Source organism: Balaenoptera ricei, chromosome 17 (assembly GCF_028023285.1).
Source record: "Balaenoptera ricei isolate mBalRic1 chromosome 17, mBalRic1.hap2, whole genome shotgun sequence".
In the NCBI taxonomy this organism is placed as follows: Eukaryota; Metazoa; Chordata; class Mammalia; order Artiodactyla; family Balaenopteridae; genus Balaenoptera; species Balaenoptera ricei.
In genome coordinates this window covers 74,604,491-74,626,225 of record NC_082655.1, presented here as the reverse complement: position 1 = coordinate 74,626,225, position 21,735 = coordinate 74,604,491, and the positions used below count along the sequence as shown (strand labels likewise).

Below are 21,735 nucleotides of genomic sequence, written 5' to 3'. Positions count from 1 at the left end.
GAAGGGGAGGGACAGCAGCCGGCTAGGCGGGCGGGGCTGGGTCCCCTCAGGGAGTGCTCCTTGGGGGGATGGTGGTTCCCAGCTGGGGTGAATGGTTTATCACTGGACCCTGAATCTGGAAATCTTGTATATACGCCCCAGGTGTTTTTTCGTTCTTTCCTAGTAGCAACCCTCCCCCACGCCCCCAACACACACGCATCTTCCTTCCCCAAGCAAATCTCTTTCAGGCAGGGAAGTCCTCGGCGACAGTGGCTTTCTTCATCTGTGCACTGACAGCCTGGGAGCAGGTAGCAGCGGCCGCGCGGCGGAAAGAAGGAGCAGCTGAGCATCCATCCGGTGGGGTCCGATGCCCTCGAAGGCGGTAGATTTCTGCTGTGCCCCCTTGTATACAGCTACACACCCCTTGGCGCCGTCTCCCCTCCCGCATAGGTGACCCCTCTCCGTTCAACCGCTTGGTGGCCGCGCGTCTCCGCTCGGGGCGTTGCCAGCGCCGCCGCCCAGCAGAGGGCAGTGTTGAGACACCAACGGAGCCGGCGCCCCGGGGCCGCGCCGGGAAGCCGAGCCTCAGGACCCACGCTCGCTGCAGGCGCCAACCCGTCAAGCGATTCCCCGGGGAGCCCTTCCAGCCGTGTAACGGTGGCCCGAAAAGGAGCAGGTGACAGGAATGAAATAGTCAACAAATCTGTTCCGCAGAATGAAAATGAGTTGTCGTTTAGCATTTTATCATCTGGTGACACACTCTTCCCGCTTAAGGATGGTGCAGGAGCCGGTGAACGTCTGCCGCGTGCCCCCAGCCCCTCTCCCCAGCGCCAAGCACCCTCTCTGGGGGCGCCGCCAGCAGCGGACAAGGGGCAGCGGACCCGGGCCCCGGGGGGGCGGGAAGGCAGGCGGCTGCATTAAGGATGCCGAGGACGCAGGCACATTTCCAGAGGCTGTGATGTAGAAGGCAGCAAAGCATCACAGCCTGATGAAGGAAGAGGAGACGGCAGAAAGTGAGGGGAGACAGGCAGCCTTGCTCTTCCCATTGGCGACAGGTGTCTCCTCCCATACTGATTCCGTTGATCAGCAGGGAGAAATGTTTAGCCGTTTCTTTGTCCGTCGTCATCTCCATTGACTTGCCATTCCTCACCCCTGCTTGTGACTGTGCTGCAGCAGATCCCCGGGCACACCTTCGAGGCTGAAAGTGACCCTGACTCCTTCCCTATGTGGCCAGAAGGGTGAGACTCATTTTGTGTCCATTTTCTGCCTTTTACTAATTTCATTATTTCACTTATTTGAGCTCATCTGAGCTCCCGTTTTCTCAGATGTAAAATGGGGTAATAATAACAGTTGTTTCGTCGTGTGTGCACATGTACATAAAGTACAAGGAGGTGTCAAAAACACCTGCAGCATAGTAGGTCCTCCGAAATATCAGCCCTCCCCTTCCTCCTCTGCTTCCTCTTTTCTGTCTCCTTTTCTTCAAATAACCTCATCCAAAAAAGCATAGATAAACATGGAGACAAGTGGAACTTTATCACCTCAGTTGTATTTCAACTCACTTAAGAACAATCGCAGCATTCAGAAAATAGCATATATATAATACATATTTCTTATATTTTATTTCTGTATTCATCTATTTGTTGAATACTGGTGTATTAACCAGTATTTTGACTATATATATATATATATATCTCATCAACATGACTGTAGGGTCTTTATAAAGCCCCAAGTTAAAAGCATACTTTATATATTGTTTTGGGGACATACCTAATTAGGTAGGCGCAACCCATATTTGAGTTCCTTTCCTGGTGATGAGATTGATCATAAGGTCAGCAGCAACCCTTGCAAAAGGGTGACTGAAACAGGACTTCCTCCTTTTGAGAATGTCCCCTTCACAAGATGGAGAATTTCTCAGTCAAGCTTAAAAGAGAAGGGGCGTTGTTTGTCCATGTGGAATCCCCGGGCCTGAGAGAGGAAGTGAATCACGTGTTCCCGATACAAACCCCAAGGCAGGCTTAGGGGAAAGAGCGAATCACCAGCGAGGGCTGGAAATAACCGGACCTCGGCTGGACCCCTCACTCAGTGAAAACAGAGCTGCCGATAGATTTCCCACTTGTTTTGGCGACAGTTCTATTTCTAGGAAGTTAGAAGAAGCAACAATGGGTATTGCTGCTGTGGAATTATTTCAGATCAAAGAGGGAATACTTTGTAATTATAAAAACCTTGGGTGTGAAAGAGAACGTCATCTGAAGCTTAAAGAAATTTCTTAGCATAGTGCTTAGACCAGGCACATATGAATTTAGAAATTTAATTTTCAAAATATCCTAAAAAGGTGTAAAATCTCATTTTTTCTTTTTTAAAGATTTTAAAAATTGCAGTAACATTGGCTTATAACATGATATAAGTTTCATGTGTACAACATTATATGTCTATTTCTGTATACCCACCAAAAATTTAGTTTCCATCCATCACCATACAGTTGACCCCCTTTACCCATTTCGCCCACCCCCCTGCCCCTTCCCTTCTGGTAACCACTACTCTGTTCTCTGTGTCTATGTGTTTGTTTTCATTTGGTTTGGTTTGTTCACTTTTTTTTTTATATTCCGCATATGAGTGACATTGTGCGGTGTTTGTCTTTCACTTATTTCTTATATAGGTTTCCTTTCTATCACCTTCTGCTTTACTGTTGGGGAACTTCTCTATATCCTCAAATAAAAGGTATGAACAACAAAAACGATACACGAAAAGCAATAAATGGAGAAGTGTTCAATTCCTATTTTCTACCTACATTTTTTTTTAGGGATGAGAATCTTACTGGAAATGGGTGGACTGATGACCATAAAAGGAACCCAACATTAGATCAATGATTGTAAGTGAGGCTGTTATGTGTTCTAAGTTTCTAAGTCTCTGGCCCCAAATGGATTGCGTCTTAGGACATTGAGGAAACACCTTCATTTTCAACTGCATCAATGCTGTCAGCAACCTCTGGGGGATCCTGGAACATGATCCAGGGATTAATGTTGGAATTTTCAAGGGGAAAATAAAGATATGTGTTCCATAAACTGGTGAGCCCATATATAGAATAGGCAAGATTCTAGAACACATATTTAGAACAGAGTTTCAAAAGGAGAGTTTCTGAGAATTCAAATTCAAGACTCAGCACCCGTTTAATGCCACAATGACCTTCTTTCTTTGTTCACTGGGTCTTGAATGAATGTGTAAGTGTATTTGGATTTCAGCAAGTGTCTTGCATATTTCTCTTTTCTGTGGACTGGCTCATTATATTTTAGTTGGGTTGATAACTGCTTGACTGTCCACAGTCCTTCCCTGTCCCCTCTTGGGAGATGTTTTTATCACGAGTTGGATCTGAATGTTGGTGTCATGCTTATCAAATCTGAGAGTGAAATGTAGGACAGTTAAAATCCTAATGACAATATCTGCACTAAAAAAAAAAAGAAAATATTAAGCAGGTAGCAAAATGGCTTTAACAGAAAAAGGGTGAGACCCAGGCCCTCCTCTTGACCACCCCTCCCCACCCAAAATGACAAAATTACAGGATACTAGTGACGACGCTCAGCAGCAGCACATGTGATAGACTTACTGTACTTAGTTGGCTGAGAGCTTAATGGGAGACCTAATGCATACAGGTTGTCAAAGCCGATTGCGACTCTGGCACCCCAATGTCTGGAAGCACAGAAGTCTAGTTAATGGTAGGATGGAGTCCAGAACAAGAGAGTGAGTGCATGGACCCACCCCTCCTGTATCCGTCAGACCAAATTTAAAGTGGACTCTCCAGTTTTGAACACTATATTTTAAGAGCAACACTGATGGACAGATTTATACGTTTGAAATGATAGAGGAATATTGATGTTTAAGCAAGAGGAAAGAAGACAGCTGTGTCTGCGTGCCTACATATGCCTACACACGCGTGTGTGAGTGTCATGGTATCTGTCTTCAAATATGAGCAGAGGCTGAGGCAAGAGGGCTGGAAATATGCTGTGTGATTCCAGGAACATTCACATTGCAGCTCATATGTCACCTTAGCCCTTCATAAGCCCTCACAGAAAGCCCCTCCTCCTGGGCCTGCACTATCTCATCATCCTGTTTCATTTCCACTATAAGGCTTAGCACAAGTTGAAATTTTTGTTCATTTGTTTTCTTTTTTTTTTTTTTCTCTTTATCCATCAAACTATAATCCCATGAGGCAAGGGCCCTTCTCTCTTCTTCAATGCTGTGCCTTGGTGCTCAAGCCAATTTACACAGCACAGAGTAGGTTCTTAATCAATAATAGCTGGAAGATAGAAAGGAAGGAAGCAAACATGAATGGATTCCAATGGGCAAAAATAGACGTAGCGCATAGAGTTAGGAAGAGACTAATTCTAACTTAATAAGACATGGGATGTTCCAACAATTGCTGGTGTCTGGTCTTGGAACCAGTGTTTTCTGGGGATGGTTCCCTGTGCCTTGATATATTCAAAGAAAACGTTGCAGGCCAGGACTAGAGTGAGAAATGGATTCAATGACCTCTACAAGTGGGTGAGATTAAGCTAAAAATATTTTTTATATTTAAAATTTCTCCTCCTCTTTAGGAATCCAGCGCTGTGTGGACTTATCAGCTTAAACCACGTGGATTTAGACCTCCGGCTGCTAAGGCGCACTCACGGCCACGGGAGAGGGGAAGAGGTGAGTTGGTGGCCACGTTCAGAATCTGTGACCGTCACGCTGCTGGAAATCCCACTTCCTGGGAGCGCTTTGAACTTTTTTGTTTCAGTTTTTTCAGTTGGGGAAGGTGAATAATAATACCTTCCTTACAGACATGTTATGACCTAATTAAATATTTCAAAAGTATTCCTGTGATGCCCAGATAAAAGGCATCTAGTAAAGGCCAAACAACCCTCTTGTTCTCTCTGCAGACACTTCCCTGTAACCGTCCTCACCACAGCACCTGGCGCGTGCGCGCCCGTGTGTGTGTGTGTGTGTGTGTGTGTGTGTGTGTCCTGGGAGCAGATAAATGTAAGGCCGGTAGTGCTTTGTCAGTGTGATGGGAACCCTTGAAAGACTTGACTTAGCTGCCATGTTCCAGTTTCACTCTTCTTCATTTCTGGTCCAGCAAGACAAAGCTCTGAGCCGCACAGAGAGTCAAGGTCATGGCGCTTAGTACTTCCTGCATTCGACCAGGTGCTCGAGTGGCCCTGGGTAGCTCTGCTGTTCCTTTCCACACTTTTCTAAGCCTGATGTCCTGAGGCCGGATGCTGGGGAAACCTGCCTTGTCCCATTCTGTGACCCGAAGTTTCTATGGGTTACGTGGAAAGCCTGGTTTGGATTCTACCCCTGCCCCCAAGGGAGGGTCGGGTGGGGAGCCCGCCTCTGACTCCCATTACAGACCCCAGTCGGGCCAGGCTTCCTCTAATGCTCCAGGGGTAAGGCCCTGGGTCGTTGGGCCCGGGATCCTTGGCTGCAGCGGGCATGTGCCCTCCAGAATGTCATGACGACCCTTTCTTGCCCTAAGGCTCCACCAGAAGCCCCAGCCACTGTGATCTGCCTGTCCCCTCAGTTGTACAAAGATGTGACTCTCACAGGGCCAGTTGGGGCAAATCCCTGGAGTTGGTGTGTAGGCACTGTGGGTGATGCATCCTCTTTTTATGGAGGTCGATACGCTGGGAGGATGAGATTCCGGGGACGCAGAAAGCCACCTTTCCCACCCATCAGACAAGCCATCTGCAGCAGGAGAGGGGGCTGATCCACAAAGGAAAGCAGAATGAGAAATGGAGCCGGAGAGAGCTGGGTGACATTACAGGGCCCTGGATAAGCCAGCACGTAAGTTCTCGGTGGTGGGAATCAATGCCCTTCCAGACCGTGTTTGAGCAAATTAGATTTCTGTCTCTTGCAATAAAAAAAGTCTTGACTAGTACACTGGCTACCAGGGTTAGAGGAACACAAACTCTTGTACCCACGTGCATGTAACAGGAAGTCAATGTCGAGGTGAAGAGAAGTAAGAGCTGGGCTTCTGAGGTGTTAGTACAGCAGCTTGGGTGAATTAGGAAGGTAGGTTTTCAAGTCCGGTGCTGTTCAGAGGATGTCGGAATAAACCAGAAAATGGAAAGGGGCCAGAATGAGGAAACTAATATTTACTGAATGTTTACTGGCTTTGGACCCTGGGCTATGTTCTTTGCTACGTTATCTTGTTAATTCTCATGATAATCTTATGAAGTAGATGTTCTCCCCATTTTACTGATGAGAAAACTGAGGTTTAGTGGCGTTAAGTTACTCTTTCAAGCACTCACAGCTACAAAGAGGCAGAGCTTTTACTGAAGTCAAGATCAGTCTGATTTTGAAGTTGTTGCTCTTTCTAGAACCCCTGAGGGCTTCTTAAAGTGAGAGATTTCGGCCTCAAAGAGGGCTGTGGTTCCTGTGGAAAGATGGGAAAGTGTGAGGGGGTGGTGGGGAGCAGGGCACGAGGGGGGCCTGTCATGTGACCTATCACAGGGCCGGGCACATATCAAGTGGTTCACAAATATTTCCTGGAAGGAGTAGCTTCCAGTTCTTGCGTTTTTCTACCCCAGGAAGGGTGAGCCACTTGGATGCAAGCCCCTTCCTTGCAGATTTTCAGATCTGAAATCCTTGAGGTCCTGGTTTATTAAAGTTGAAGGGATGCGACCAGGCGCTTGCAGAGGAGCCGGGGGAGTGTTCAGCTGCCCCTCCCTGTGCCTCATGGACCCGCGTGGGGTAGGGGCGAGATTTCACCCAATGTCCCCCCCCCCCCCCCCGCCCACTGTCTTTCCTTTTCTATTATTTCTTCTTCTTCTTGGCTGCTGCGAGGCTCAGATTCTCTGTAGGTATCTGAAAAAGGTGACTATTGAGTGAAGAATAACTAGTGCTACCCACCCAAGTGTTTTCCTAGGGGTGGTGCAAGCGAATTTTCAAAAATTGGTAAACACTGTTAGCAGAAGAGAGTCTGGAGACCCCTTCTCCCATGGGCCTTGGTTCTTGGTAAGGACGCAAGGAAGAATCTGAGGTCTTACCCGTTGCAAGAGAGTTTACTGAAGATAAGGAGAGAACAGAGAGAACACCTCAAAAGAGAGGTGGGCCAGGCCAAGGAAGGCAATGGCCCCCAAGGACTGGGGTGTAGAGCTTTTTAGGCAAGGTTTTTGCGTAATCCAGGAGGTCGTTGATTGATAGTCTTAATTGACAGCTGCAGGTTATATAACAAGAGGCTCTGCTGCGCATGTCCTTCCCATAATGCAGTCTGTTATAATTAGATGTATGTATTCATAGAGTATTTATGAACATTTAATGAGCCCAAAGGTTATCTAAGGACATGATAGCCTGAGGTGTGCGCATGTGCCAGAGTGAGGACAGTCCCTCCAGTCGGCCAGGGGGGGTTTTCGGTGCCCTGACCATTTTGGAGTACTGATGGGGGCGTGTTTGGGGCGGGGTTGGCAAAATAGCTTGGCGGGATTAGGCGGCTGTTGGACACTCCACCGAGGGGACCACCTCTCGTTGCTCATGGCTGACTTGCTGCCTAACAAAACCAATGCAGTTCTCGGACAACCCTGCGGAGGCACTTGAAATGGGTAGATTTGCCTTTTAGAAATGCCATTTCAAACGCTCACTTATGGACTTTCAATGTCTAATCAAGGGGCTGCAATTAAAATCTGAAATTGCAGTGTTTGCGGGAAAGCAGTCACACGGCTGGGCAAGCGGCTGCCTTTCAGAGGCCTGTTGGAAACGTTTGCATGCGGACGAAAGGAGCACTGTCGCAGACGATGGCTTCAGGTGGGGTTTGCTCCAGGCGCAGCGGGTGTGGAGACAATCGGAAGTGCTGTTGTGGTTTGTTTTCTGCGGCTGGCAAGGTAGCCATAAAAATAAAGTCCTCCAACAATGAGGATAAAGTAAACGGGAGAAGGGGTTTGTGCCTCTGGGGTGGGGGGGACAGGGACCATGACGGGCCCATGCTCAGGGCTGCGAGTCGCCCCTGGAGGAGGGCAGCGGCCTCGGGGTTCAGGGCGGAGGAGGGGGCTGCCCACGGGACCCCTGCCTCGTGTCTGCGTGCAGCTGTCCCTGCAACATCGTGGGTCCGGGCTTGTCCTGGGTTTCCGGGTGCCTCCAGGATACTGAGGGAAAGGATGAATGTCGGCCACCTGGCGGGCTCCTGAACCCGGTGTCCTGGGGGCATTTCCAGGTAAAATTGCACCAATACGGTTAGAAGGAGTTCAGATGTGCAAAAACAAAACAAAACAAAAACAAAAACAAAAACCTAGGCCTTTCAAGATGCTTTACAAGCCATTTTAAGCTAGATCCCTAGGCTTTTAAGAGTGACTATCTATCTGAGAAAAAAAAAAAAAGAGTGACTATCTGGGGAGCTGGAAAAAAAATATCTACAAATCAGAATTTTTTCCTTCTCCACAAAGAAAGCAAAAAAGGAAACCCCAAACAGCAATTCCAAGAGGCTCCGCACCATCCCTGCTTTTGTCATTATTCACAATAATAACATGGAACCTGAGATCTTTTTTTCCCCCCTGGTGTAACATGTTACTTTATTTTTTAGGTCAGCAGAAATTGATTTTTGTCTGTTCTGAATGAAGCTGAAATGAAGGAGGCTGTGTTCCAACAACACCATCAGATTCAACAGAGGAAACAGCTTTTCTTTGCCAAACATTCCAAACTCAAAAATCAGAGACGACCATGTCATCCTTCTGGCCTGAAAAATTGTAGCTGCCAAAGCGTATGAGGGCGCTGTATCACTTTGGGGGGGGGGGGGCGGGTAGTTTTAACACATAGCTTGATCTGGCAAAAAATAAAACAAATACACCCAGAGCAACACAGAGGAATCTAGCCTACATCGTGGTTAGGAACAGGCATTGAAGCTTGACAGCCCTCTGTTCAAACTCAGGATTAATTAGCTCTGTGTCCACAAGCAAGTGGCTGAATCCCCCTGCGTCTCTGCTTGGTCACCTAGAAGATCACAATGATGAAACCTCCCTTGTGCTGCGGTTGTGGTCATTGGAGGAGACGCTGCCTCTGAAGGGCCTGGCACAGCGCGTGGCACAGTCAGGGCCCAGCAAGTCCCCTCCTGCCCATCCCCAAGCGCTCAGTACACTTACAAGGCCCCTACACTATGACTTTGACAACCAGAGCTGGAAAGGAGACTTTGCACCAAAACTTCAAAGAGACCTATCTGCCATGGATGTAAAAAAATTACTATTCTTAAAATGTCAGCTTCCCTATGATAAAAATCACTTTAGAATTTATGAGGAGGAAATAGGAAAGTGAAAATTGGTCAGGCTACTTACTCCTTAATTCTGATTTAGAGCAGCCGTAAAACTCTAAATATATCTGCTCAGTGCCCTAGCACTGAGGAGGTTTCCATGCAGTTTTCTAGAAATGAGAGTAAATGACTGTGTTTTGGATCAAGAAGCGCCACACGGCAGAGCTTCATGAAGAACCTGGGACCATTCCTCTTTCAGTGGGGATGGAAAACAACAAACTAGGACTCTATCCTTTGCAAACGCCAACGGCTCTTTTGATTTATTTTCCCTCCCTCTCTCTCTCATCATCAGAGAGCTTGAGAAGCTAACATGAGAATCAGGCCTCAGGTAGAAACGCCCCCTGGTTTGTGCCCATCACCTCCCCAGCTTGAACGCTCCTGGGCCTCATTCACTGTTGGTTTCTTCTGTTCGAGGACAGGGCAGCTCCTGCTCTGGAGGATTCACAGCAGACCTGGTAGAGTCCTTGTACAGATGAGAATCAATTTCTCTGTGCCCTTCCCTTCCTCCTGGTAGGAAGGGGCTCTTTTTTACATAAACATATTAAAGTAATGGTAAGTCCACATAGAAGCATTCAAATGATTTTTAGCCTGGGCACCAAAGCCATTTAATGGAGAAAAGAAAATCTATTCAACTGGCAGTGCTGGTATAACTGTGTATCTGTTTGGAAAAATAAAGAACCTTTTGTTCCGTCTCACACCGCACACAAAAACCAACTGAAGCTGGATCACAGATCTACGTGAGAAAGCAAAAATGATTAACCTACTAGAATAAAACACAGACGTATCTTTACAACCTTGAGGTGGGTATATATTTTCTAGAGAGGACATAAAAACCGCAGACCATAAAAGAATAAACATTAATAAATTAGACTATCAAAATTAAAAATTCCTGTGGGTTAAAAAACACCATCAAGAAAATTGATAGGCAATTCACAGACTGGGAAAAATAATTCACAACACATACATATGACAAATGACTTGTATCTAGTATATCAAGAACTCCTGCAACTCAATAGTAAAAGAGACAACCAAATAAAAACTGGACAAAAGACTTAAGTATTTCACAAAAGATGATAATGAAATGGCAGTAAGCACATGAAAAAGCACACACGATCCTTCAGGAATGCAAATGAAAATCACGAGATACTGCTGGACACCCACTATAGTGGATAAAATGAGAGATAACATGCCGCAATCAGAACTTTCATATATTGCTAGCAGGAGCATAAAGTGGTACATCCTGTTTGACAGTGTTTTAAAAAGTTAAACTTACAACTACCCTATGACCTAAGTATTTATCCAAGAGAGATGAAAACAACATGTGCAAGCATGTTGATGGCAGTTTTCTGTATAATAGCCCCAAACTAGAAGTATCCTGCATGCCCATCAATAGAGTGGATAAGCAAACAGTGGTACATCTATACAGTGAAATATTACTCATCAAAGCAAAAGGAACAAACTCATGATGTACGCAGCAAGATAGATGCACCTCAAAAACATTTTCCTAGTGAAAGAAGCCAGACCTCCTCACCAGCCAAAACCTAAATGTATGATTCTACTTATATAAAATTCTAAGTAAAGCAAACTATGTTATGGTGATGGAAATCTGATCAGTGATTACTTCCAGGGAGCGAGAATTGAGTGGGGAAGGGCAGACAGACTTTTTGGGGCAACATCAACGTTCTGTGCTTGGATGCACGTTCGTTAAGACTGAGTGGACAAAAAAAAAAAAAAAAAGACTGAGTGGACAGTACACTTAAGATCTGGGCATTTCACTGTGCATGAATTAAATCTCAATTTAAAAAGGAAAGTTATCGGGGGAAGGTGGTCCAAAGGTACAAACGTTCAGTTAGAAGATAAATCAGTACCAAGGATATAAAGTACCACGTGATGACTATAGTTAACTCTGCAGGGTGATATATAGGAAAGTTACTAAAAGACTATATCCTAAGAGTTCTCATTACAAAGAAAAAAATATTCTTTTTCTTATTTTGGTTTTTCTTTTCATTGTATCTATATGAGATGATGGAGGCACACTAAATTTATTGTGGTAAACATTTCACAGTATATGTAAATCAAACCGTTAGGCTGAATGCCTTAAACCTACCCAGTGATGTACGTCAACTATAGCTCCATAAAACTGGGAAAAAAGTTAAAGCCACAGCCAATTGATCATGGGTTGCAGAAGAGAGCTTTGTTTGTCTGGCAAGCGCTTCCTGCAGAAGACAGAGCAGTGCATAATGAGGGGCTGGATGGCCTGGGCTATGAGGACAGAGCTCCCCTCACAGGTCTAACCTAAAGGGGCGGCAGCAAAAGGAGTCTAGGTTAGAGGGTGGGCGAGGGTAGGAAACAAAGGGGATCAAGAGAAAGACCTCATTGGCCTCTCTGCGATGGCTTCTGAAAGACTGGAAGATGAGGGTAGGAATCATAAAGAAATACGCTGCAATAGCATCTGGACCTGATTGGCTACTAGTAAAATTGCTTCCTTTGTGCTCTCAGCCTGTGCTTACAAATGACTTCACTGGGCCGAGTCACGGGCCTAGGAGATGCTCAGTAAATACTTCTCAAATGCGTGTTCTTCTGGAGGGGCCTTCTTCCCCCCCTGAACCGACCTTACGTACCTTAGTACCTTAAACGCTTCTTCCTGGCTCAGCCGCTGGCGCCGGGGCAGGCAGGAGAAAGGCTGGGATGCAAATGCAGGCCCAAGGAGACAAGGCTGGGCGAGCTCGCTGCAGTGGCTCATGCCTGAGTCTCCTCGGGCTGCCATGACAACCCGCCATGGACACAGCACTCAGACAGCAGACATTCCTGTCTCACAGCTCTGGAGGCTAGAAGTCCAAGATCAAGGTACAGGCTGAATTGGTTTCTGGTAAGGTCTCTGTTTCTGGCTTGTGGACAGAGAGAGAGAGAGAAAGAGAGAGAGAGAGAGAGAGTGCTCAAGCAAGCGAGTTCTGGTGTCTCTTCCTTTTCTTATGAGGACACTAATCTTATTAGATCAGAGCCTTACTCTTATGCCCTCACTTAACCTTCATTACTTGCAAAAGCTCTATCTTCAAATACAGTCACATTAAGGGGATGAGGCTTCAAAGTATGAATTTTGGAGGGACACAATATTCAGTTCAAAACAAGGCCAGAGGAGTGACCTTTGCAAAGACTCCCGGGTATGGGGGAGATTTGCTCCTTCTCTGCTGGTGAATGGCTTTTAGACAATAGCCTCTTGTCTCCATTAACCGAATGGGATTTGAATCAGAGAAAAGCACGTTTATTTCCTCAGCCTCCTGAGCTATCCAGTCTTTCCACCGGGACAGCCCCTCTCCAGGCACCCAGTCATTTATCAGAAATGAAAAAGCCTGCTGAGAATGCGAAACGCTGTAAGACAAGGCAGGATCTGAGTCCATCAGAGAAAGTCAAGGCTTCGTGCATTTAATTGATTGCCAGGAGGAGAAAGAATGGCTGGTGTGACAGTCCTCTGGGGCTTTGTCACATGAGCAACAGAAAGAAAAGTGGGCTGTGTCCTGAACAGAGCCCAGAGGGGCAGGAGCAAGCGGACATTGAACCATTGTCTACACTCAGGAAAGGAATTCAGAGTGATTGGGAGCAGCTTGATTTTCCTGAACATTCTCCAAGAATTCTTGGGAGGCCCTCAGAATTATTTATAGCTCCTTTCCGCCTAGGCTTAGGTTTCTTGCTGACACCATAAGTGACTGACACTTCCCCAGGCTGGACTTTTTATCTCACTGTTCACTGTCAGTGGAGCTGAGGCTGGCGTGTTTCCATTTCTTCTCTGGCCTGACTGGTTCTGGAAGAAACTGAAAGTCTCCTGCAGAAGCAGAGCACAGATTGGGCTTCAGAGGAGGCTGGGAAGGCCCTACTTGAACGACTCTTGGATTCAGAGTCGCTCAACCTTGAATTTTAAGAAATGCATATTGATGACAAGAATTAATTGCAGTGTCTCTAAAATCAGTATCAGTAGTATGTCAATAAGCCATTAAAAATATCTAAAATCAGTATCTGCTGACATTGTGAGGAATGTTTGCTTTTTCAGCCTTTGTTTTACGCATCATGTTTCCTTACTATGAAAGAGAATCTATATTTAGTAAACAAAGCAAAACAATTACCCCCCCCCTCTGCCCCACCCCAAACAAAACTAGTTCTACCAGACCCTTCCTAGTGCCAGCCAACTGGGCAGCCCAGGAGAGTATCCTTCACGATTCTGGTAACTTAAAATAGAAAAAGAGAGGAAGATTTACTTATGCCTTTACCCTCAGGGGTTCTGGCTGTCCCACCCACGCTTTCCCAAAGATTGTGCTTCTAAATTATCTCCTAATCTCTCTCACCAGCTTCCTTTTCCCTCAGATGAATTAATAACCAGGCATACATGACAAAAATAACCTTTTTAATAGGCATTTGCTTTTCAGGAGGGTTTGTTGAGCTCAGTTGAATATTCAAAGGATGAAACTGATAAAACCTCCCTCCTTGACCAAACTAGTCAGTCTCCTCTGAGCTCTTGGCCCAGTTCTTGCCAGGCTGGCACAGCCCAGTCTTAGCAAGGATCCTGCTAAGTCAGCTTAGAATCTCCCCATCCTTGATATTTGATCCAGTTTCTCATCTGCCACCCTTGATATTGGATTCCCCCCGACCTGCCTTCAGCAGGAATCCTGTTAAGTCAAGTTAATAAGACTTCTCCTATCCTTGACGTTGCCTCTTAGTAATTTTTCATCCATCCTCCCTGCTACCTTAGCTAGAAATCCCCACTTGTCTGTGTTGTATTCAGAGTTGGATCTGATCTCTTTTCCCGGGTGTGATGGTCTTGACATCTGTTACAATAGTCTTGAATAAAGTCTTCTTTACTGTTTTAACAAGTGTCAGAGTAACTTTTTCTTTGATAGAATGAGAGCGCCGTGAGGGTAAGAACTTTGTCTTTCTGTTCTGCTGGTGTATCCCCAGCACTGAAAGTGTCAGGAACCCAGAAGTCTCTCAGTGAATGTTTGTTCATAAACAGATGCTGACACAAATAATCTCATTTGCTCCTTTCCTCAACACTGAGGCAGGTTCTTGCCCCCATTTTATAGAAGAAGAAAATGAGGTGGACATGGCTTAGGGGATTTACTTCTTATCTCCCAGCTAGTAAGAAACATTCCATGGAGGGATTGTTCTTTGCTCTGTCCTATGTTGCAAATATCTCCTAATGTAAAGGATTAAGAACTAGCTTCGATGGAGGTAAACAATACATAAATCTTCAGACAATAGCAAGAGCTATGTTTACTGAGAATTACCTACATGTAGGCCTCTAAGTATATATTAACTTTAATCTTCTCAGCAACCTAATGATACGGGAGCTATTATTATTGTTGTTGTTGTTGTTTTAATAGCTTTATTGGGGTATAATTTAACATACAATAAACTGCACACATGTATGTGTACAATTTATAAATTTGGACATATGTATATACCTGTGAAATCACTCCCACAATCAACGTAATGAGCATATCATTCCCCCCAAAGGAGCTCTTATTATTCACACCATCTTACAGATAAGACAGTTGATTTCATCTGTACGATGTTACACAGCTGCTGTGTGAGGAGCCAGGACTTGAAGCCATGTCTGCAAGATTTCAGATCTGTGCCTCTTCCCACAATATCAGCAACGTGTCTCTCTCTCCCCCTCTCTCTAGCCCCCTGTTCCTCTCTCTGTATTTCTGTCTCTCTCTCTCTTTCTCTCTCAGGTAATGCTGATCACCCACTATTTGTTAATAGCTCTATATTTAGATGCTCAACACTGACATCCTAAACCAAAAGCAGTGATAAGCAACAATGACAATTACAGCTAACACGGATGACAAGTCACTCCAACAAGCTCTTTAAATATGGTGCCATATTTAAAGCAATGTGGGTCTTAAGCTCTTGGCATAGCAATCAGGCAGACTCAGCTTTGAACCTCAGCCCCCTCATTTAATGAGCAGCCCTGGATGATCTTAGGAAACTTGTTGAGTCCCTGCCTCTTCATTGGCAAAAGGAGAGTCACAATGATCATCTCAAAGCCGGTGTGAAAACCACACGGCAGAATTACATAGCACAATGCTTGATAACAGCAAGTCTCCAAAAGTCACTGTGATCGTGAAAAGCATCACAGCAATTTTGTAAAAGGGTACAGCTCCCAAAATTTTAAGCAATAATTTTCCTCTTTCAAGACTACAGTTGTTTTTACACGGGTAAATAGATTACATACAAGAGCACATCTCAGTTTTCCAAAATTCAGCAAATATTGATACTTTGTGGAACACCAGAAATACAGTATTGTTGGAAAGGGGTAGAGAAAATTGGAAATGGTCAACATCTGCTTAATTTCCCTCTTAATAAGTTTATTTTTAGTAAAAGCCTCTTGAGAAAAAGATATGACTCTCTCAGACAGTAGTTTAAACAAAGCAAAAGGATGTCTCCATCTAGCCGCCCAGGTGTTGGGCCAAGGGGGAGTTTCACAGCCTCCTATTGGCCCCCATTTCATTGGTTTTAAATGCCATAGCTCCATTTCCGCATATAAGCACAGTCATCATGGAACAGATCAGCAAGAAATTTGAAAAATACTTTCCAGGTCTTGTGGTCAATACAAAAATCAAGTTAATAAATTATTATTGAAATAAATAGCGAATTTAAATGTCGAGGAGATCAGCAAGTCAAGACAGGAGAGAAATTAATCAGTATAAAGAGTATGGTGGAGGAGGGCCAATTTAAATGGATTTTTTTAATATTAGCAAGTGGGAAATAATCTCCACCAGGGCTATTCACCTCTTTTTTGATGTATCTGAAATCTCATCTTGGAAATCTCGGTCTTCTAGATGCACTCCAGGCAGTGGCCAGGATGCAGGTTGCCTGGTTTGGAAAATTGGTCCTTTGCCTTCTCTTCAGTGAGAGGTGGGACAGTTCACACAAGTACTCTCAGTTCACCAGCCCTCCCCCTCCCCGCTCCTCACGTGGCTTCGCTGACGCTCTAGCCCAGGGCAACATGAGACTGAAATAAGTCAGCAGGCATTTGTTTATTCTTTTTAAACACAAGCATGCTAGGGGAGCAGGTAATGCACAAAGGAATAAAGCCACAGTCTTATCCCACAAGAGCTATAACTTTACCTCTAGCTGGGACAACTAAGTATATCCACCCTAAAAAATAAACAATAGGGTATGGCCAAAAATAACACCTTGTGAATGGAATGGATGCAAAATCCTTTTGTAAGAAAAAAAATTACTCCGAAACTAGAGCCAGGTTACGGTGGGGATGAGAGTCAAGCAAAGCTTTATGCAAGAAGAGGTAGACCTCAAGCTGGATCAAGGGTTGGATTTCATCAGGAAAAATATGATCGAAATACTCAGAGGATGAAAAGCCCCTTCACATTCAAAGTCTTGCTGACCTTTGGTTTCCTCTGTCCAGTCCGCCAGCATCATAACTCCTCCCAACCCACAGCTGTCTTGGAATAGGATTAATAGATTTCATCCATCACTCTAACATATCAATTTGTTCTTAGATTTCATCAGGTCACTGTGTCTTTTGTCTATATTGGCTGTTATCTTGCTGGTTTCAGAAAGGGCACATGAAGAGGTGGGTTATTAAGAACGATTCTGGTTTTTGGCTCATGCAGTTGGAGGGCTGGTGTTGTTGCTATTCAGTGAAGTAGGGAACGTTGGAAGAAGACCTTATCTAGGGGGAAGATCTTTAGTTCTGTGCTGAGTAAATTGAATGTGAAGTGGCTTAGAGACAACTGGTGGAGTTAACTATCTTCGAGTGTTTTATTACAGAAGATGGCTATTATCTCTTTTTCACTTTTCTCTCTATTTACAAAAAGCAGCACATTTTTACAAAATATATAATGAGCATGTATTACTTTAAAAGTAGAAAAGGTCATAAAATAATAATAAAATATGAAAAATTCAAGTTTTAAAAATTAATAATACTCATTGTGAGATTATATTTTATCTTGATCCAATTAGCTTATAAAAATGTAAACAGCCAAGCACCACATTTTGAGGCTTCATTACATAGGATATCTGCAACTCCTGCAACAAAAATCTGGAAAATGTGTAATGGTACTGAAGGGGAGCAGAATACGTGACCCTAAAATATGCCACTTTGACATGTGGATTATTTTGAGCTGAAGGCAGTCAAGACCCAGCAGACTCAGGAAAAACTTTCTCTTAACTACCTAAAAGAATTCAGATAGGGGGCCCGGCTCAAAGAGAGAGCTATTAGCAGAGATAACCTTTATCTGAATGACCTATCTGTATGGCAGGGCAAACATCTAATTAACAAATATCTGCTCTTCTTATTGAATTACCCTCCTCCCCCTTGAAGCGCTGACCCCATCCCATTTCTTAGTTCAGGATGGCATATAAGCTACAAGTGCCCAACTTGCCTTTGGGTCTCATATTCTTATGGGATGCCTGTACTTACATAATTAAATTTATTTTTCTTCTGTTAATCTATCCTATGTTAATTTGATTATTAGACCAGCCAAAGAACCAAGAAGGACAGAGGAAAAAATTTTCTTCCCCATCAGCTCAAACAAACAAAAAATTTATTCCTTGCTCATATAAAGTACAAATAGTGCTCTGAATTAGTGAGCAATCTCCTCCAAGGTTGATTCTGGGAACTGGCACTTTTCACCTTATGCCTCCACCACCTACATTGTGTGTCTTCTAAGGCGGCTGTACTTGTCTGCATCAGCTGACAGAAGAATAGAGAATTTTCCATGAGATATTTATTTGCACTGGGCCTGAAAGTGGCACAAACCACTTCTGCTTGGATTCCTGTGCTCCAGTCCTGTTTGCCAAATATTAAAAACAAGATCTGAAACTATCAAGTGGTTTTCAAGAACTTAATTTCATCTCAGAATAAAGCTCAAGAATATTTAGAAGAAAACAAAAACATCTAGCGTGAAACATGATAAAATTCACAATGTCTAGCATCCAATTAAAAAAAAAAAAAATTCCCAGGCATACACAGAAACAGGAAAATACAACCTGTAATGAGGTTAAATCAATTGAAACTGACCCAAAGTGACACAGATGTTAGAATTAGCCTAAAACAGTTATAACTGTATTCTATATGTTAAAAAGGTAAGTAGAGAGATGTGAAGAACAAAAAAGACCAAATTTAATGTCTAGGATAAAACTATAATGTGTGAAGTGAAAAATACACTGTATGATGAACTGGGAGGACTGTGGCTGAGTGATTTATTCCACAACCAGGCTTCCTGCTGGGATTCAAAATGATTTCCTGACCATTATAAGTTACTGTGTCACATGGATTTTTGGGGTTGCTTGATAATAGTTGAAACCATGAATGTTAATTGTTCAATGGTTTGGTGTCCATTTATATTTACAAATGTAAAATTGTACCTGGCCTCAAAGCTTACAATTTCCTTGGGAAGAGTGAACACTCATAAAGGTAGAAAGAGAATAATTGCAACACAGTATGATGAGGTGAACTGAAAATTTCATTCCCCATCTCCCCATAAATTTCCCTCACCCTTTGAGAGCTGAAAGAGCTTCTTTTTTTTCTGTCTGAGAGGTGTTCCTTCTTAACCCAAGGGTTGGAACAGCAGGAATCAGGGAATTCAGCTTTACTTTCTTCTTCTTGAGGAATTTTCTAAGTTACTACTAGCTTGCAAATCCCTCTGGGCTGTTAACGCCCAGTGGAGACTCTGCTTAGTAAGTCACAGGTGGGTGTTATGGGCTGAATTATGTCCCCCTAAAAAGATATGTTCAAGTCTTAACCCCCAGTACCTGTGAATGTGACCTTATTTAGAGACAGGGTCTTTGTAGTTATAATCAATCAATCAATCAGTCAACCAATTCTTTGTCAGAATTATGTCCAGCATAGTTCTTTTTTTTTTTTTTTTTAGTGACTCTCCTACTTCCTATGAGAGGAGCTAAATAAATGGTTATTGTTATAAGCAGTTAAATGTTGGGGGTGGTTTGTTACATGGCAAATGCTAACTAATACAGAAAGGTTGGTAGATCTCATAGAGAAGCTGCAGTTACAGCCCTAAGGGAAGAAGCCTTATGCAGAATTAGGCCTCCAGCAGGAGGGCACATTATGTGGGCGTTTCCCTCCTCTTGGCATTTGTGGCTCATTCTCCATTATATTAGGGGAGAGATTTGAAAATTAGAGAGAATCTAAATGGATCTAATACTCCCCCCTACCCCTGACTACTCTGGCTAAGTAGGAGCCGTTCAGTTATAATAGTTTTTTTTTTTTTTAACATCTTTATTGGAGTATAATTGCTTTACAATGGTGTGTTAGTTTCTGCGTTATAACAAAGTGAATAAGTTATACCTATACATATATCCCCATATCTCTTCCCTCTTGCGTCTCCCTCCCTCCCACCCTCCCTATCCCATCCCTGTAGGTGGTCACAAAGCACCAAGCTGATCTCCCTGTGCTATGCGGCTGCTTCCCACTAGCTATCTATTTTACATTTGGTAGTGTATATATGTTCATGCCACTCTCTCACTTTGTGCCAGCTTACCCTTCCCCCTAATAATAGTTCTTGTTACATGTAAAAACATGCCACCTCCACGGAGGTGGTATTGAGGACTATTTTAAGTAAATACTAAGAACGTGGGTTTTGGAATCAGAAGCCCTGGATTCGGCTACCAGTAATTGACTAGCAGTGTAATCTTAGACTATAATATCTTTCCAGGGCTCAATTTCTTTATTTGTAAAATGGGAATAATAAGACAAACGCCTAGTTTCTAGAATGACTGTGATGATTTAGCGGTTAATACGGAAGGAAGCCCTTTGCAAGGTTTAAAGGCTGTACAAATGTTGGTTGTCAGTATGACTGCCCTGATTCCAAGTCTCATTTCCTGCCTGGTTGCCAGCTGAAATATGACGTCTGTCACCTGGTCCTGGGAATGGCCAGCCCTGGAGCTAAGGACGGTGTGAGTGTTGCTGTGGGGCAGGGCTGACAGGATGGGCGAGGAGGCTCCGTGCGTCTCACTGAAATCTCCCTAATGGGAATTTAGGCCTCTCTGACATCTCACACCAGCACCACAAGACCTGGAGGGAAAAGGGTTGCAGAGAAATGCACGGCCAGTGTGCACTTAGCATAACATAAATGTGCTTGGAATTGAAGAAGAGAATCAAGTAAGGGCAAATGGGAGACAGGCATGTCTGTAGCTGGCATTTACCTTCTGTGAGATTAAAACATTCTGCTGAATGGATTGATGTCATATCTCTGTAGATCTGCAGGCCACATAATGAAATGAAAATGAGATGCAAATGCAGACTCCCCTAAGAGGAGGTGCAGTTTTTGTTCCTTTTCTGCCTACTTGAAGAACTGTAAACACTGAGAGGAAAGACAAGTGAGGACAAGCATCTGAGATTGTGTTGTGAGGGACTGCGAAGTTGAAGGGATGAGACGGGATGAGACGGGATGAGAAGGGATGATGAGAAGGGATGATGAGAAGGGATGAGGAGTGATGAGAAGGGATGAGGAGGGATGAGAAGGGATGATGAGAAGGGATGAGAAGGGATGAGGAGGGATGAGGAGGGATGAGGAGGGATGAGAAGGGATGAGAAGGGATGATGAGAAGGGATGAGAAGGGATGAGAAGGGATGAGAAGGGATGAGAAGGGATGAGGAGGGATGAGGAGGGATGAGAAGGGATGAGAAGGGATGAGAAGGGATGATGAGAAGCGATGAGAAGGGATGAGAAGGGATGATGAGAAGGGACGAGATGGGAAGAGAAAGGATGATGAGAAGGGATGAGAAGGGATGAGGAGGGATGAGAAGAGAAAGGATGAGGAGGGATGAGAAGGGAAGGAGACGGCTAGCAGGAGTCAGAGTCAGTCCTACTAGCGTTCCTCAGAGGTGCCACCCTTGGGGCTTTGCTAGGTGGGCGTATTCACCAGAACGCTGGAGAATGGGAACGACAACTATGTAAGGACAGAGAGAAAGAGAGGTAAGGGAAAGGAAGGGAGGAAGGGAGGAAGGACGGGAGGGAGGGAGAGAGGGTAATTGAAGGTAGTCACAACAGATGCCTTAAAAGAAGCGTGAGATTTTGGCAATTGGACTTAAAAAAGTGTAAAATCCCAAACATGTTTCAACTAGCTCTGTAGTTTCAGAAGGGATTTAACTGAGGTGTGAGGAAGGATTTTGGATGAAAAAGGGCAGTCGGACTGAGAAAAATTGTAGCATCTCCTCTGAGATCTTAGATAGAGTTCTCTAGCATGTTGAATATGGATGTGTCTGAGGGTGGGAAAGGAAGTTCAAGACCATGTTAGGTTTATTCAGATCCTGCCCTTCTGGGCTACACAGCTGAGCTATTTTCATATGTAACTGGCAATATAAAATGGAAAACCTAAAGTATAAAACTGAGAATAATTGTATAGTGATGAGTGTTTCCAAACATTTCCCAAGGCATTAAATTTTTTTTCCCACAGAAATCTGATTGATAAACAGTGTCATCCATTCATTCATTTTATAAGAGTTT

At 44.1% G+C, this 21,735-nt stretch overlaps 1 long non-coding RNA gene across 1 annotated transcript; it reads left to right on the top strand.

Annotated features, from left to right (window-relative positions):
* The first annotated feature begins 271 nt into the window (after positions 1–271).
* On the top strand, positions 272–7,784 carry LOC132351959 (uncharacterized). The gene is made up of 5 exons (XR_009498550.1): positions 272–1,217; positions 2,780–2,848; positions 4,569–4,662; positions 5,628–5,796; positions 7,619–7,784. It is a non-coding gene; the product is annotated as an uncharacterized LOC132351959 (long non-coding RNA).
* Positions 7,785–21,735: the final 13,951 nt, after the last annotated feature.